Here is a 14,523-nt window from a genome sequence, read left to right on the forward strand (position 1 = left end):
AAATTATTCACAGAGGCTCAAAAGCAAAAAGTGGGATGTTTGAAATTAGCATGTAGTGTGAGGTTGGATTAGAGGAGTTTGTTGTGGCAACCGTTTCATGGATCTTCAAACATGTAATAAACACCATAGTTTGTACCATATTTTATAAGATACACATTACATATGGTATCATTTTAGCTAGTACTTTACTGTATTGACCTCAACCCCTAAGGTATCATTAGAAATAGCCATATTTGCTATTTCTGTGTTGCTTACTGATCCTGAAAGTAAAGCAAAGTAAAACTCTGGTAATCTCTGGTAAAGGCCTTCAATGGTGAGACACAGTGGTAGGCAACAGGAAGCTTTTGAACATTGATGCATGCATATAGCTACAAACCAAAGTTCATGACCCAGATTAAGTCTAAGCTTAGACTAAATTGGCTTTTTAACACTATTTACATTAACTGAACTTTACTGTCTTCCAAATCAGCCCAGCCAATGTTACCCACTTATGGAGCATGAATAGAGCAACATCCTCATTCCTTTTCAAGCCTTTCAAATTTGCGGAGGTCTCCCAACGTCCAAATGCCTCACCAATGTTTACACGCGCCGTCGCCCTCACCTGATCTTTGTTCAGCTTTTGTTCATCAGATCTTTTCCTTTTTGGCTGTTTCTCTGCCATTTCTCCCTGACAATCCGTGTAGCTTAACATGTTGCATGTCCCACCCTGCCCCTTCCCCCCGTCCCATGCACAAGCACAAACACCCCGTTGCTGATTGGCTGGAATAGTGTTGTGTTTCTCGGCCTGAGCCACTGAGTCCAAACACCTGACGTTTTTCTAGCACGTAAACAGACTGGAGAGCCAGTGAGCCGCGAGGAAACAGTTGCTGAATTTTACAAAAAGTGTATTGGACTAAAATCGTATACAGTGCCTTTAATTCATGCCATTTCCCAGACATGGATTAAGACAAATCTTTAAGTAAATGGCAAATTACTATTAGAAATTATGTTTTAAACTTTTAAAATGTGATAAATTGGAGTAAATTTTGTTTCTGACTCTGTTAAAGTTTGAGTTTAATACTGATTAATTTACTGTTGTATTTGAAAGCAGTTTATGTACAGCATTGGAGCAGTAGCTAAACAACCCTGAGAAAACATTCAATGAATTTTACAAAAAAGTGTATTGGACTGAAATCGTATACAGTGCCTTTAATTCGTGGCATTTCCCAGACATGGATTAAGGCAAATCTTGAAGTAATGGCAGTGGAGATTACTATTGGAAATTATGTTTTAACCTCTTATACAATTTAATTTAATTAAATTCTGTGGAAGTTTGAGTTTAATACTGTTTAATTCACTGGAAGCAGTGTATGTGCATCAGAATTTTTATTTTTACATCAGTATTGTAATGGAGCATTGGAGCAGTGGCTAAACAACCATCAGGTAAAATTTAATGAATTTTACAAAACAGTGTATTGGACTTAAATCATATACAGTGCCTTTAATTCATGCCATGTCCCAGACATGGATTAAGGCAAATCTTGAATTAAATGTCAGCATTAGTGGAGATTACTATTGGATATGATGTTTTGACCTCTAAAACAATTAGATTTAACTAAATTATGTTCAATGCTGCTTAATATACTGTTATATTTGTAAGCAGTACAACATACAGAATTAATGCATATATAAATACAAGAACTGTAAGGTTCACCGGAGCATTGGAGCAGTGGCTAAATGCTATCAGCTCTCTCATATTTCCCAGACATGGATTAAGCCACATCCTGCAGTAAACAGCAGTGTCAGTGGAGATTATTGATAGCTAGCTATTGATAACTAACCAAATTCTGTGGGAGTTTGAGTTCAATACATATGTAAGCAGTTCACGTACAGAATGCATAATGCATATAGATGCATTGTGAGGTTCACAGGAGGGTCTGAGGGAGGGTGTGCAGCACACTTCCCGCTCCGTGTTGAACAGTGGGCTGAGCTCCGAGCAGCGATGCTGAAACCGAGGCTGCGACGTCACGCGACAAGCTCGAAACCTCACCCATAGAGCGAGCGCACTGGGGGAGAGACATAGCGCGAGAGAGAGAGAGAAAGGGAAAGAGAGAGAGAGAGAGGCAGAGGCAGAGAGAGGCGTACATCGGGTTGGAGCTCCGGAGCAGATCAGTGAGTATTTCTCTGCCTGTCGCTGCCGTCGTCGCCGTCGCCCACAATCCGCCTCGCGGTGAACGGTGTAACGGTGTAACGGTCATCCGGTCGCCGGAGACGACTTAGCTAGCTAACGGCCGGTGTGCTTCCGCGCAGCCGTGCGCGAGAGCACCGAGACCGGGTAGCTAGCTAGCTAACCTAGCTATATATCCTAGATTATTACACACGGTTTGCGGAAGCGAGAGAGAGAGAGGGAGGTAGAGGGGGGTGCAGGTCAAACGGCTCGAATATGGCGGAGCTGGAGTCAAACAATCCAACTTATAGCCGCCGAGCCCCCCCCCGGGAAGTTGTCCGGGGGTTCCCGGTGGTCTGTGGTAGCCTAACTGCGCAGACCTCGCTGTGTGAGGAATGGCGTTTCCCCCCCCCCCGTCTTTCTTCGCGGCTCGGTCTGTGTGGTGAAGTTACAGCGGAAATGGAAAAGTTGCACGAAGGAGTGATAGCTAGCTAGCTGGCGTTATATACGGGGGACTGGGCGTGTTGGCTCGGTAACACGACGAAATGTCGTTGAACGGCCGTTGCCGTTGCCGTTGCTGGACACCGAAGCCCATATGCTAGCGTAGGGGCTCCGCGCGCGCTTGTAGCGCTAGCCCGCGCGCGCTAAACCGGGTTATGTAGCTAAGGGCTCGAGCGCAGTCTCCTGGCTCTGCATGTGTCTGAGCAGCGACCCCGCCTAGTTCAGAGCTGAGCTGGAGACTAGCTAGTTTCTTCTGTGGAGAGAGAGGAAGAGATGACCCAGGACGAGGGCAGTGGACTAAATTGGAGTGGAAGTGGCCTGCTGGCGCATATTAATATTATTATTAATAATAATAATAATAGTATACTGCTGCTGAGACCTATAGCTCTCAATAGTAGCTGCTAGCTAGTGGAGGGAGCATACAGCTGACCAGCATGCTGCCTTCCCTTCCCTGTCTGATCACAGTCTACATCAGTACTGTTGATATATTTCAGTGAGAAACTGCTGGGATTTAGCAATAGGGAGAACATCCAGACGACCAGCATTCAGATCCTAGCTGCCTACACCAACACTGTAGTCCTGTTATTGAGAGAAACTGCTAATATTAGTATTAAGGAGCACGTAGAGATGGCCATCATTTTGCAGAGCCGTCTACGGTCTCTTATACGTACTGTCTATGTACATCAGTGCTGCAGTTCTGTGAGACACTGCTGTGATAGAAATGAACAGTGGCTGCCAAAGGCTCATCGATGCAATCCATGGAGGCCCCACCTCACAGTTCGGCGAGGGTTTGAAGGATCTGCTGCCTTGTAAGCGCTCAGATCTGTTGTGGCGGTACAAAGGAGACCTGGTTAGTATTAGGCAGGTGGTTTTAATGTTATGGCTAGTTGGCGTATAGCTCACACAGCTCGCACAGCTCGCACGTATAGGAACCCACACCCACACCCAGTCTCGTCGGTCTCCTCGGTCCTTTTCTCTGTCTTTTGGTTCCAGTTGGACGTTGTAGGTGGCTTGTGTCCCTCTAAGCTTGTGGCAGGCATATTGAACTGTTTCTGAGGTAGGGAAGTCGTTGTAGGTGGTAAGGAGGATCCTGTTGCCTCTTCATTTATTTTTAATAGCATAATCTTTTATCACTGCGCTGCTGGTTCCTGTCATATGGCAAGTGGTCCAGTTGTAAACATTTTCCAAGGGGGATGGCTATGAATTGTAGGTGTTTACTGGATAAGAACGGGGATCTCATCTTATCTTATACTGTGGTTGCCTGAACAACAGTCAGATGTCCTTTAATGGCATGGTATTAGGTCCCATATAAACAAATACCAATGCAAACAGAGTGTGACGGGCGTACAGTGACTTTCTGTTGGTTTCTTTGTATGTTCAATTACAGCGAGATGTATAGATATCACATATGGATGGAAATAAAGTGTCTATTAGAAATCTTGATGGTTTTAATCCGAAGAAGAGAGAAGGGGGAGCTTAGACTCTGTGGTTCTTGCTTTAGTTGTAGATTAGCTATGCATATTTTATTCTCCTTAAGTCTCCGTGCTCTATTGCATGTTGCTAAATTGTGTTATCATGAGGAAAATTGGTATCACTTCCTATTTTGAGAAGGCCTTAAGCACACAACTGACTTTAAGGAACCTGGTCTAACTAAGGAAGAGTGTGATAATATGTCAGTGTTCAGGGCTGATAATTTCATACATGGCACAGACATTTCCTGAGACACTGGTTAGATAAAGTTTTACAGGCACTTCTTTTTTTTTTCCCTCCCCACAACTTCTGTTGGACAACTACGGAGAACAAGCCCACATTGCGTTCTGTAGCTTATGTAGATTATGACCTCCTTTGACATTTGTACTCGTATGTTTGAAAGACCACTTCATGGTAGGTGCATGCTGATAGCAGTTAGCGCTGGGTCAGGACGACCTCACCCTCCCGCGGTCTGACCCCGGTTCTGTCCCTCTTGGAGTGAAAGGAAGGAAATCCCCGTGATAGTGTGTCCTCTTGGGCACTGAGGAATGCCGGTTTAGAGGCTCCTTTGGAAAAACAAAATGAAGAGTATTCGGCTTCCTTTCAGAGAGGGACGGTTCACAGTTTGTGTTGTCTAAAAAGCTTGGGTTGGGCCCAGTGTCCAAGTTGTGAGTTTTAGTCTTGGCGGTAGGGATGGCTGATGGGATCGGATTGCATTTATGTGAAACGCTAATCCAGGTAGATGTAGTCCCAGTTTCTGTGTTTTATAGCTATTTATGTATCTGTATCTATCTGCAGATACGTGGGTGAAAGTATTGCATATTGGCCCACAGTTATCATAATGAGGAATTTCAAGTATGTTCAGGAGTGTTTTTTTTATGGTTTGGTGATCATCAGGTTTTATGGTATCTAAAGTAACCATTCAGCATGTTCTTAAGGGAAAACTCACAGGGATATATGACACAGAGTTGTTCTTCAGATCTGGACCTTGAATCCAGTTTCCGTTCCTGGACTTTGTGAACTTTGGTAGGCGTGACGCTTAATTCCGCCAGCCAACCAGTTACATCAGTTTTCCCCCTTAATTTCCAGTGATTACTAAAGCCAGAAAAGGAAACTGGATTCAGATTCCAGATTGGATATCCTATAGCTCTGGAGAATCCATGTTGCACCTTTTTGTTTATAAGAATTTAGACAAAGGAAGCTCCAAACGCCTCAGCTGTCTAATGCGTTACCACTATGGCCCAGGGATCGCAAGTACGAATACTGAGCCACCACTTTGCCATCTGCGACCGGAATCCGAGAGCGCACAGTTGGCCGTGCTTCCTCTGGATGGGTAGATGACTGGCAACACTGCATCAGCAGCAGTTGGAAAAGAGGCAGTGGTTGGGTTTGTACGTATTGGTGCATCGGAAATGTCCTTACTGACTCTAATGGTAGCGGGAATTATAAACAGGTGGGTTAATTGCCAGTACCACATTAGGAGAAAAAGTCGAAAAATGTGATAAACAAAAACAAGCTTTGTGGTGGTGGACTCAGAAACTTCTTCGGAGACTATTGGAGATGAATAGCAGGCCCAGTATTTAGGATGTTCCCCAATGGGGCGGTGTCTTGCTAGTCCTACAGCAAGCATGGCTGTCATGTCAATGATAAATTATTGTATTGAGCTCACAATAACCTCAGATATATCAGTTTCTAAAAGTCAGTGATTTACTGATATGGGGATTGTTACCGGTTAGGGCTGTGCAATTGATCGTATCATTTCTGCGATGACCAAAGTGAATAAAATTGACTAAAAGGGCCATTCCAGAGTTGCACAATGAGACTAGCGTAATGTGGCATTGACTTGAACACTGCTTTTCCATGTGGAGAGCTTTGTCAAGCAGTATTTTATGTCCATTTGGTGTGTCCCTTAAGGATGCCAATACCAATTTTAAATATTTATACCATGAAGAATTTGGGACAACATTACAGAGAATACGTAGAGGGAATATGAAGCAGACATTTCCAGTGCTCTGTTTAAGTAAAGTAAATGTGTCCTATAATAGTCTGAGGCTGATTTGGTTGATTTGGTAACACTAAAAGATGGATTACTGTAAATTTGTGGGACTTTTGGAGAAATTGAAAGAGAGAAAAGAGGAAAGGTGAAGCTCTGGTGAGGAAAAGCGGGAAATTAAGGGGGTGGGAGGAAAGAAGAGCAGTGGGTGTCCCATAGCGAGTTGGCCCACTTCCTCTTGAGGCCAAAGGGCCTTGTGAAACCTGTCATGCTTTCCTTCCTTCTTTCGTTCACATGACCGAGGGCACTGAGGGAAACCAACAATGCATCTGGGGTATCAAGAGATGGCCAGCATATGATGTACTATCAACTGTCTCGATTCACTAGCTTTAATTGAAGTTTGTTTATCGGCTCTGTGTCGCTGCATGTGTCAGATATTGTCCTACAACTTGTTGGTGATGCTGTGTTGCTTGGTTCTGACGCTCGCAGACTCCACCATTTTAATCCCTGAGCAATTCCCTCACATCATTGTCTTCGTTCAGGCGTGTAAGCTGTGGCTGATTACTGTGGCCACTATTTGTGTCTCTCTTCAATAAAGGAGCTCTCCTAAGCTGAGCACGAGTTGAATGGCCTTAGGAACTTCAGTGTGATGTAGTTGTTGTGCAGGTTTCAGAATGACGTTAATGAATTACTCGTCTGTGCATTTTAATGCACAATTACACGAATAGCACGTTATTGGCCTTTACAATGCCAATTTTCAGAAGGCCGATGGCATGGGTGTATGACAATGAGCCCTCTGACCAGACTGCTGCGAGGATTTATGAGCTACATGTCTATCGTTACACACATAATAATTTTCAATGACATTACGTTACGTTGCATAGTGTTCTGCCACCGCAGTGTGCAGTAGTATAAATGCAAACGTGAAGAACATGGACTACCGATTGAATAAAACAATGAGAAATCTGAGTAACGATGAACTGTAGATATATTGGAGTCTCCAATATAGAGGTTACGTATGTGAAATCTCATCCCCCATTCCCCGTGTACAATCCTAGCCCCGATGCCCTGCCATGATTTGACATTTGACACTGAGGTTGGCCAGTTTGCATTGATCTAGTCCCCCGCTGCCACTTTTCCTGTCACAGTCTGCACCCCAACCAGCTGTTTGTCACCAGCTAAGCTGCTTACAGCTTCCAGCTTTCAGCGTTGGAGACCATGCCTTTGCATCAGCTTTAAGGGCCCTTGTTTCTGCTGGGAACGTACTGCAGATGTGCCCTTTGAGTGTTGGGTGAAGCTGGTGGGGGTTGGTCACGTTAAAGGCGTTACATAATTGTTCTGGACATCACCCACCCAGTAGGCAAGCAGAAGCAGGTCTGAAGTGGGTGTTAGGTAGGCGAAGCACTGCAGGCATTAACTCTGCACTGCTTGATAGCATTGTTTATCTGTTTATCTCACTATCTGTTTGATTATTTATGTGGCCACGTTTACACTGGTTTGGATGTGCATCTGCAGATGCGAACCATATAAATACTAGTGACTTTGTGCGTTAATAAAGTAGATTATTAAAAAGAGAGTAAGTACTGTCTGTGTGCAACATGCCTTTTTTTTTTCCTTCGGCGCCTGAAAGGATGTCCTGCAGCAATTGTGTTTATTTGTTGACGGATGTTTGAAATGCACAAACTGGCGGCACAGATTACCTCGCTGGTCCCTCTGAAGATGAAGTTTAAATGGAGTATCTATTTCCTATCAAGCTGGGGCTAATTTGCATGCATCTTTGCTTTCCCCATGCTCTTGTAATACATGCAGAGATTCTCGTGCAAGCAAGGTGTGCGCTGCTCCAGCACAAAGCGCATTGATTTGTTTAGTTCTTTTGCATCGTTTAGCGGCAAAACACTGCTTGCGCGTAAAATTGAAATCTCTGGATCCACCTAGTAACTCTTTTATAATTGTTTTTCTTGTCTCCCTGACAACCTGTAACCTAGGTGAATTGATTGACTTGCAAATGACATGTCAGCCTGTGTGCGCTTTCCACTGATTGACGGTGTTAACTTATAGGTTACCATTCAGGGACACAAAGCTGGTGTTTTGCTCGCCAAGCGATGCATACTGTGGTTGTTTGACAATGACTTGTTATCGCAGTGTTAAAAAATATGAACCCCCTCAAAATTAATTTTCTAAATTAGCTTTATTTTACATGATGGACCATAAAAATCTAGTGTGCAAAACCTAGACTGGTGCATTCAGTGCAAATAGAGTTGGATCAAGGGTGATGTCCATCTCTACTAGTGCTTTGAGCAAGATTGGCTGAGGCGGAGGTGATTGTGGCTTCCATGAACGTCCGTGGAGCAGGCCACTGTCTAAGCCACAATTACACCAGACAGGTCATCAGCCAGAAGGGCGACTCCTCAGTAGCATGGGAAGTATAACAGTAATACCGTATACCATGGTATTTCAAAATGATGACCTGTCTGATGTGTCAGATTTCTGTTGTATGAATCTAGTACATGACCAAATAAGCTTTTTTCCCTCCATGTGCATTTAAAAGAGCCACAGGGCGGGGGCACTGTGGGCAATCACTGATTGCTGCAAGCTTGGGGACACTGAGCACTTATCAAAGCCTAGAAAGCCGGCTATGAGTCCAAACACTGTAAAACCAGCCTCACCTTTCTGTTACTCCCAACAGTCACTTGAATTAGCGAGTGGGCTACCAATCCAAAACCACGGGAAAACACTCAAACATTCGATCAGTTGGTCACGGTCGGTACCATTTAAACGTTTATAAGTGGGGTTTCTGTCAGCCTTGACTTGAATTTGTTCAGTGGTGAGTGGATTGCTATCCTGCTAACTAAGCAAAACCACTCCCCATGGGCGTTCATGGAAGCCACAGTTACACCAGACAGGTCATCAGTCAGAAAGGTGACTCCTCAGTAAGTGATCTTACAAGCTCTGTGCTGCTCTGGCTATTAAGATCCAGGCTATTTGCGTAGGTTTCTAACTGGTTAAGTGACATCAAGACTCCAAAGCTCACATTGTAGACTTGGTCTTTTGTCTTTACAGAGATCTTGCATTTATTTCTATAGTCTTTGAGCAGTGGTGTCTCATTTCCAGCAACCCATTCTGACACATCTGTTGCAGATGTTCTGAACAGTATTATCCTACAGGCTTTTGCTAGAAGCAGCAAATTTACAAAGAAGCAAATATTCCATGGCAGGTAGATAATATAACCAGTCAAAGCTCACTACAGGAGTGAATAACAAGGTCTGATGGGCGACAGACACCTCATTGTGCCTTTTTTATAAGCCGTCTGCTTCTGATGTAATGGCCCTGGCACTTCTTTCTTTGTGATGATTACACAGTGTCGTCTTGACCCAAGTTTGAAACGAGGTCTGGAAAGGGCTTGCCTGGCAGCAAAACAGTCTGAATTAGTATTCTAACCTGCTGTGGTTCCTGTTAATAACAGGCAAGAGTCACGTTTCATGCGGCCATTACAGTGTCGCTTTAAATGTTTACCTGTGGGCCTTGAGCTAGTCTGGTAAAACGGCATGCGTCATTATGGTGTTTGCATTTGACTGCTGTCGTTTGAGCGTTTGGTGTATTGTCTCCATTCTCCCTACAGGACCACTTTCTGTGTGCGCTGGTTTTACCAGTTCAAGCAGCATTTTCACATTTTTTTTTTACATATATTCATTCTTCTCCAGAACTCTCAAGATGGTCCACCGCTTGCAGTTGTTGATTTCTAAACAATTATTTTTTCCAGAAGCACCTTGGGGGTGCAGTAGATTTTTATCAGTATCTGGTCTAGTTTCATTTTTGTTCAAAAATGCAGAGAAGTCATTAACTAAGGCAGATTGCTTTCTCCTCATCCTGCTGCTGACACATCCATCAGTCTCCCCCTTTCTGACACCACTTCTCAGAAACGCTATCTTTAGAGGAACATGGGAAGCTTTACTTTTTTTTTTATGTTTGGTTTCTTTTTCTTTTTTTTTTTTAACCTGACAGAGCCTTCCTCTTAAAGCTTCTCACGTACCATACGTTTTTATGTTCTGCTTCATAACCTCAGTTATGATCAGTTATCAGTCTTAAAGCTCAATGTTTTTTGAGGCCTCTGTTTCATAATCTTCTGACACTCCCTCACCAGGCTGCAGGAAAACAGTGTGTAGAGGAACGATGTTCAGTAGATGTTGAAAGACTGAGTTTTAACTGTATCGCCAGTACAATCCTCAACCTCCTATGAGGGTCTCTTATGCATCGTTTTTCATGGAAACCACTGTCAACAAGGAATCTGGGTGAAGCCAGTCGGAGTTGAGCAGGCAAGGGGGCGAGTTATGTTTAAATAACAAAGACCCCTTTAGCACCTGGTCTCTTCATGCATCTTGAGTATCAGGGTTGTCTAGATAAGGCCCACAAGACTCATTTAAACCAGATACAAATCTGATCGCTTAAACCACTTCAGGAGGTGGTCTAAGATGCATTTCAGCCACATGTTCTACCGATGCAAATACATCCGTCCCTCTAAGACGCGTTTGTCAACCAAAACACCTCCCAGAACGATGAAACTCCAGTAATAATTGCTACACAACGAGTGAATTGGCATATTTTGTCCCACACATCAATCGGATTTCAGTCTGACTAACCGGAGACAAGTTTGACTACCCAGTTTAAATGCAAGTGGCTAAAATCTTATCAGGATATAATCCAGATATTAGTGACCAGGTGTAAACTGGGTCTAAGTTGCTACAGTTCTACAGCTTATGATTTTGTTAGAGGGTTTATTTTAATGCGAGGGTGATGTGGCACTTAAAACGTTCTGTTAAAGAACTTCTAATTAAAACAACCAGGCCCCAAGTTCCCAAAAGTGTCTCAGCTGTTTAATAATATTCTTTGTGCTAAGATTCTGTTGGGAAGATGCTATAGCTCTGTACGATGTAAAGTTGGATCTCAGACCTCAAAACCTTGCATCATATTATTGTGTGAACACTAGGCACATATTTCGGCTCTTCTGATGTTCTGAGAACGTTCAGTTAAACCTGACTAAAGCTTAAAGGATTTACCAAGTTCATCAGGTCTCTCATCTAGGGTCTCTATCTCTCTCACTTTGTACTGAAGGTATAAAGAGGTGGTTGATGTTAACGTTTAGAGAATCTTTTGGAATGAGGAGTTAAGCTGGAGTCAGAGGAGCAGGTTAAAGGCCTCCCATGTTTATGGGCTTACAGGTGAAGACTGAGGTCCTGAGGGTCATTGACACACAAGCATAAAAGTGATGGATAACGTCGTGGGAAATGTGGAATGAGGAGGTGCACCCTCATGAAGAATTCTCAGCAGTATGTTGTCGGAATAAACATAGATTTTAGGGGCCGCTTTTCCAAGACTGGGATTGAGGCGAGCTCTGGACTGTATTTTTTCTTTAATGAAGAATTTCCAATTAAAATGGTGTGTAGTCCAGGACCGGGCTTAACCTCCTGTTTAAGAAACCAGCTGTAAAAGTGTATTCCAGCGGTTTTGCAGTCTATTTTGTTTTATGCTTCTAAAACAGAAGACCAATAACCCTGGGAAATCAAAATGTACTTCTATTAGAAGCCAATAAGCAGATTCATAGTAATCGATGGTACAGTGTGGATATAACAGATGGAGATTATGTTGAAAAGCATCAGAGTGCTCCTCCAAGAGCTGTAGCTTTGTCATGAAAAGAAACTGGCAGTAGATATTCTACAGATAAAGGATGCCACTAAGAAAGCAATGCAAGGTCTCTCTTCATTGGCTACAGTATCTACAGTATTTAGGAGAGTTATGTCACCTGAAGCTCGGCAGGATATTTTTAGTGCTCACGTTCATGTGCCTTTTAGCGAACCGGCTGCGCCATTGTAGCACACACAATGTGTGCTTTGGCTGGCTGGCTTCATTCAAGGCCCTGTGTAATGGGCACTGTAGCGTTGCAGCACTGCTAGAGTGGAATTCAGTGCAGAGCCATGACCTCAGAGAAATGTGTGCTTGATTACGGATGCCTTTGATTCCACAGGATTGTAAGCGCCCCTTCTCAATAGCTGTTTGCAGATGAGAGCATGCACCTCTGTAAGATAGCCTAGAGCTTGAGCCAGCTGTAGTGCTTGGTGTGTGTGTAGCTCTATCAAACAAGATTACAGTAGTGACAGTTTTGTCAACCCATTGCATTTATGTGGATTTCATAATTTTTGATGGAATCTGATCTTCATGCCTTATTTGAGAAACTTGGGGCAAAGAAAAAGCCAGTGACTGTGGAAAACATGGATGCCATGATTCGAGTCCCTTCCGTTTTATAGAAATGTAGAGGCCAGAGCCAAACTCGCCTACTCATTTGGTAGACTCCTCTCACTCTCCCAGATCAAGCGTGTCTCAGACCACCTTCGTTGAGCTTACGGCCCAGAAGCTAAATGGATTTCCCCCTGGGATTCCCAGTTTGTCCAGTAAGTGGAATGGTTCAACAGTAAAAGTGCAGCTCATGTAAGTTCCTCTACAGCTCAGCTACTAGTCAGCTACTACATGTAATGAGCAGAAAGGGCACCAAGTCCTGCAGATGACTAATCTCTTCTAGCCAGGGCTGTCAATCACTTAATTCCTTATAATGTCCAATTCCCATTGTCATTGCAACATATGGGATTAAGCAGAGCTACACATGTCATACCACAACCAGACAGCAGAGTAATTGGGTGAAGCAGTCCAGGTCATTGATGAAGAAACTGTATGAGCAGTGCTGTTCAATATCTTTTGTCATGTGCTAGAACAACCTTTAATCAGAATGCTTCATGCATTGGTTGCAGTGCTTAGGAGGTGATTCGGCCTGTTTCTGTATGCTGAACTGTTTAGTTCATACATTTTCTTGGGATGTTTTGCTCAAATGGCTTGCTTGAGATTTATATAATGGTATTTCCATGGGATTGGGGTCAGGAAACTAGCATGCATTTATATTCTCTAAATATATCCTTTACCAAAAAGCTGGTAGAGCCCTCTTAAAAGTAAAGAGTACAAAAGGTTATTTGAGTGATGCTGTAGATGAACCACTTTCAATGAGCGCAAAATCCAGGACTGGGAACTGGATTCAAGGTCCAGATTTGAAGACCTGCGCTCTATGGAATCACTCAAAGAACCTTTTGTAGCAACTAAATCTTGCAGCGAAAAAGAGTGTGGAGATGGCCTGTTTGTATCAATGGGTATCGTTATTGGGCTGAAGGAAGGAAACACTGGAAATCGGAGTTGGGGGTAGGAAAGAACGTGTCCGATCAAATCTGGCCTGACCTAGCACACGCTAATAATGTGTTTTTTTCCGGTGTTTGTTCCTGTAGTAGCGTGTTGGGGAAGTTTGAGCACGATGGCCTACTTTTAGATTCTCATCTTGTGTGAAGTGCTTCAGTTAAAAGCAGCTGAATAGCTTTGAAAGCTTCAAAGAAGGCAAAGCATTTGGGTCGCTCTTGGTGTTGAACAGTACATATAGTTAAGGTAGTGCTATGGAACGTCTAGAGCATCTAGTAGCCTTGTAACCATTAGCTATATTTTGGAAGGATGATGGCTTTCCCCATGGAAACCATCTATAAAAGTCATGCTTGTTCATTGTATTGCTTGGTAGACTCATGAATACAGTTATTATCCAAGTCCAAGAGATACATGCCCACATTTATGTGCCATCCAGTTTGTCATTTTCTTTAGAGGAATCTACAGAGTGCTCTTGTGCAGATCTTTGGAGGACATTATGCTAAAGAGGTTCACATCCGTTTTCCGTCGATTACGTTGCTAAATAAGGCGGTCTTTGCTTATTGTGACTTGACCAGGTCTTGTTTTACCAGCACTTCTGTGAAATTGCAGAGTTTTACACATTTTCTCACAACTTTATGTCAGGAAGGTTATTCCAAAGGCCCTCAACAAGATATTTAGGGTGTGTATGGCTGCTGTATGCCCATGCATCTCTTTAAAGGCTTGAACTTACAGGTTGGTAGATAGTATTTCAGTAAGCTTCTAAGCCATACTGATGTCTAAATATGTGAGCACGTGCTTAAGCATGCGGCACCTACATGTCTGTTCGTATTACACTGTGCACCTATGCTCGTGCTCAGGCTCTGCCTCACTTGTCGAAATATTTAGTTGAGTTTCCCACAAAGTGACATGTGGAGACTCCCACTGCTGCGTCCCAAAGGAGAGATTGGAGCCTCGCGATAAGCTCCTGTGAGCAGCAAGCTAGCCATCCCTGCAGCTTTGAGAGAAAATGCGCTCCACATGCCGGAGTTGTCACACCAGCTTACTTCTGTCGTCCTCTTCATTCCAGCTGCTCGGATACTAAATCAGCGGCACTATTAGTTTTATGTGTGATCCAGCCATTGTTTGCTAGGCCTGATTTATTCAGATAGAAGGCAGTTACTGGTTAATTGCCTTCCTTCCTGGAAGT

The 14,523-nt window shown here is 43.4% G+C and overlaps 1 protein-coding gene across 1 annotated transcript in view; it reads left to right on the forward strand.

The window, feature by feature from the left end:
* The first annotated feature begins 2,030 nt into the window (after window positions 1–2,030).
* Window positions 2,031–14,523, forward strand: part of rap1b (RAP1B, member of RAS oncogene family) — a 66,188-nt gene continuing 53,695 nt past the window's right edge. The window contains exon 1 of the mRNA XM_072673134.1: window positions 2,031–2,151. The gene's annotated coding sequence lies outside the window, so the exon portion shown is untranslated. The remainder of the gene's footprint in view (window positions 2,152–14,523) is intronic.

This window comes from Salminus brasiliensis, chromosome 2 (assembly GCF_030463535.1).
Source record: "Salminus brasiliensis chromosome 2, fSalBra1.hap2, whole genome shotgun sequence".
Classification (NCBI taxonomy): Eukaryota; Metazoa; Chordata; class Actinopteri; order Characiformes; family Bryconidae; genus Salminus; species Salminus brasiliensis.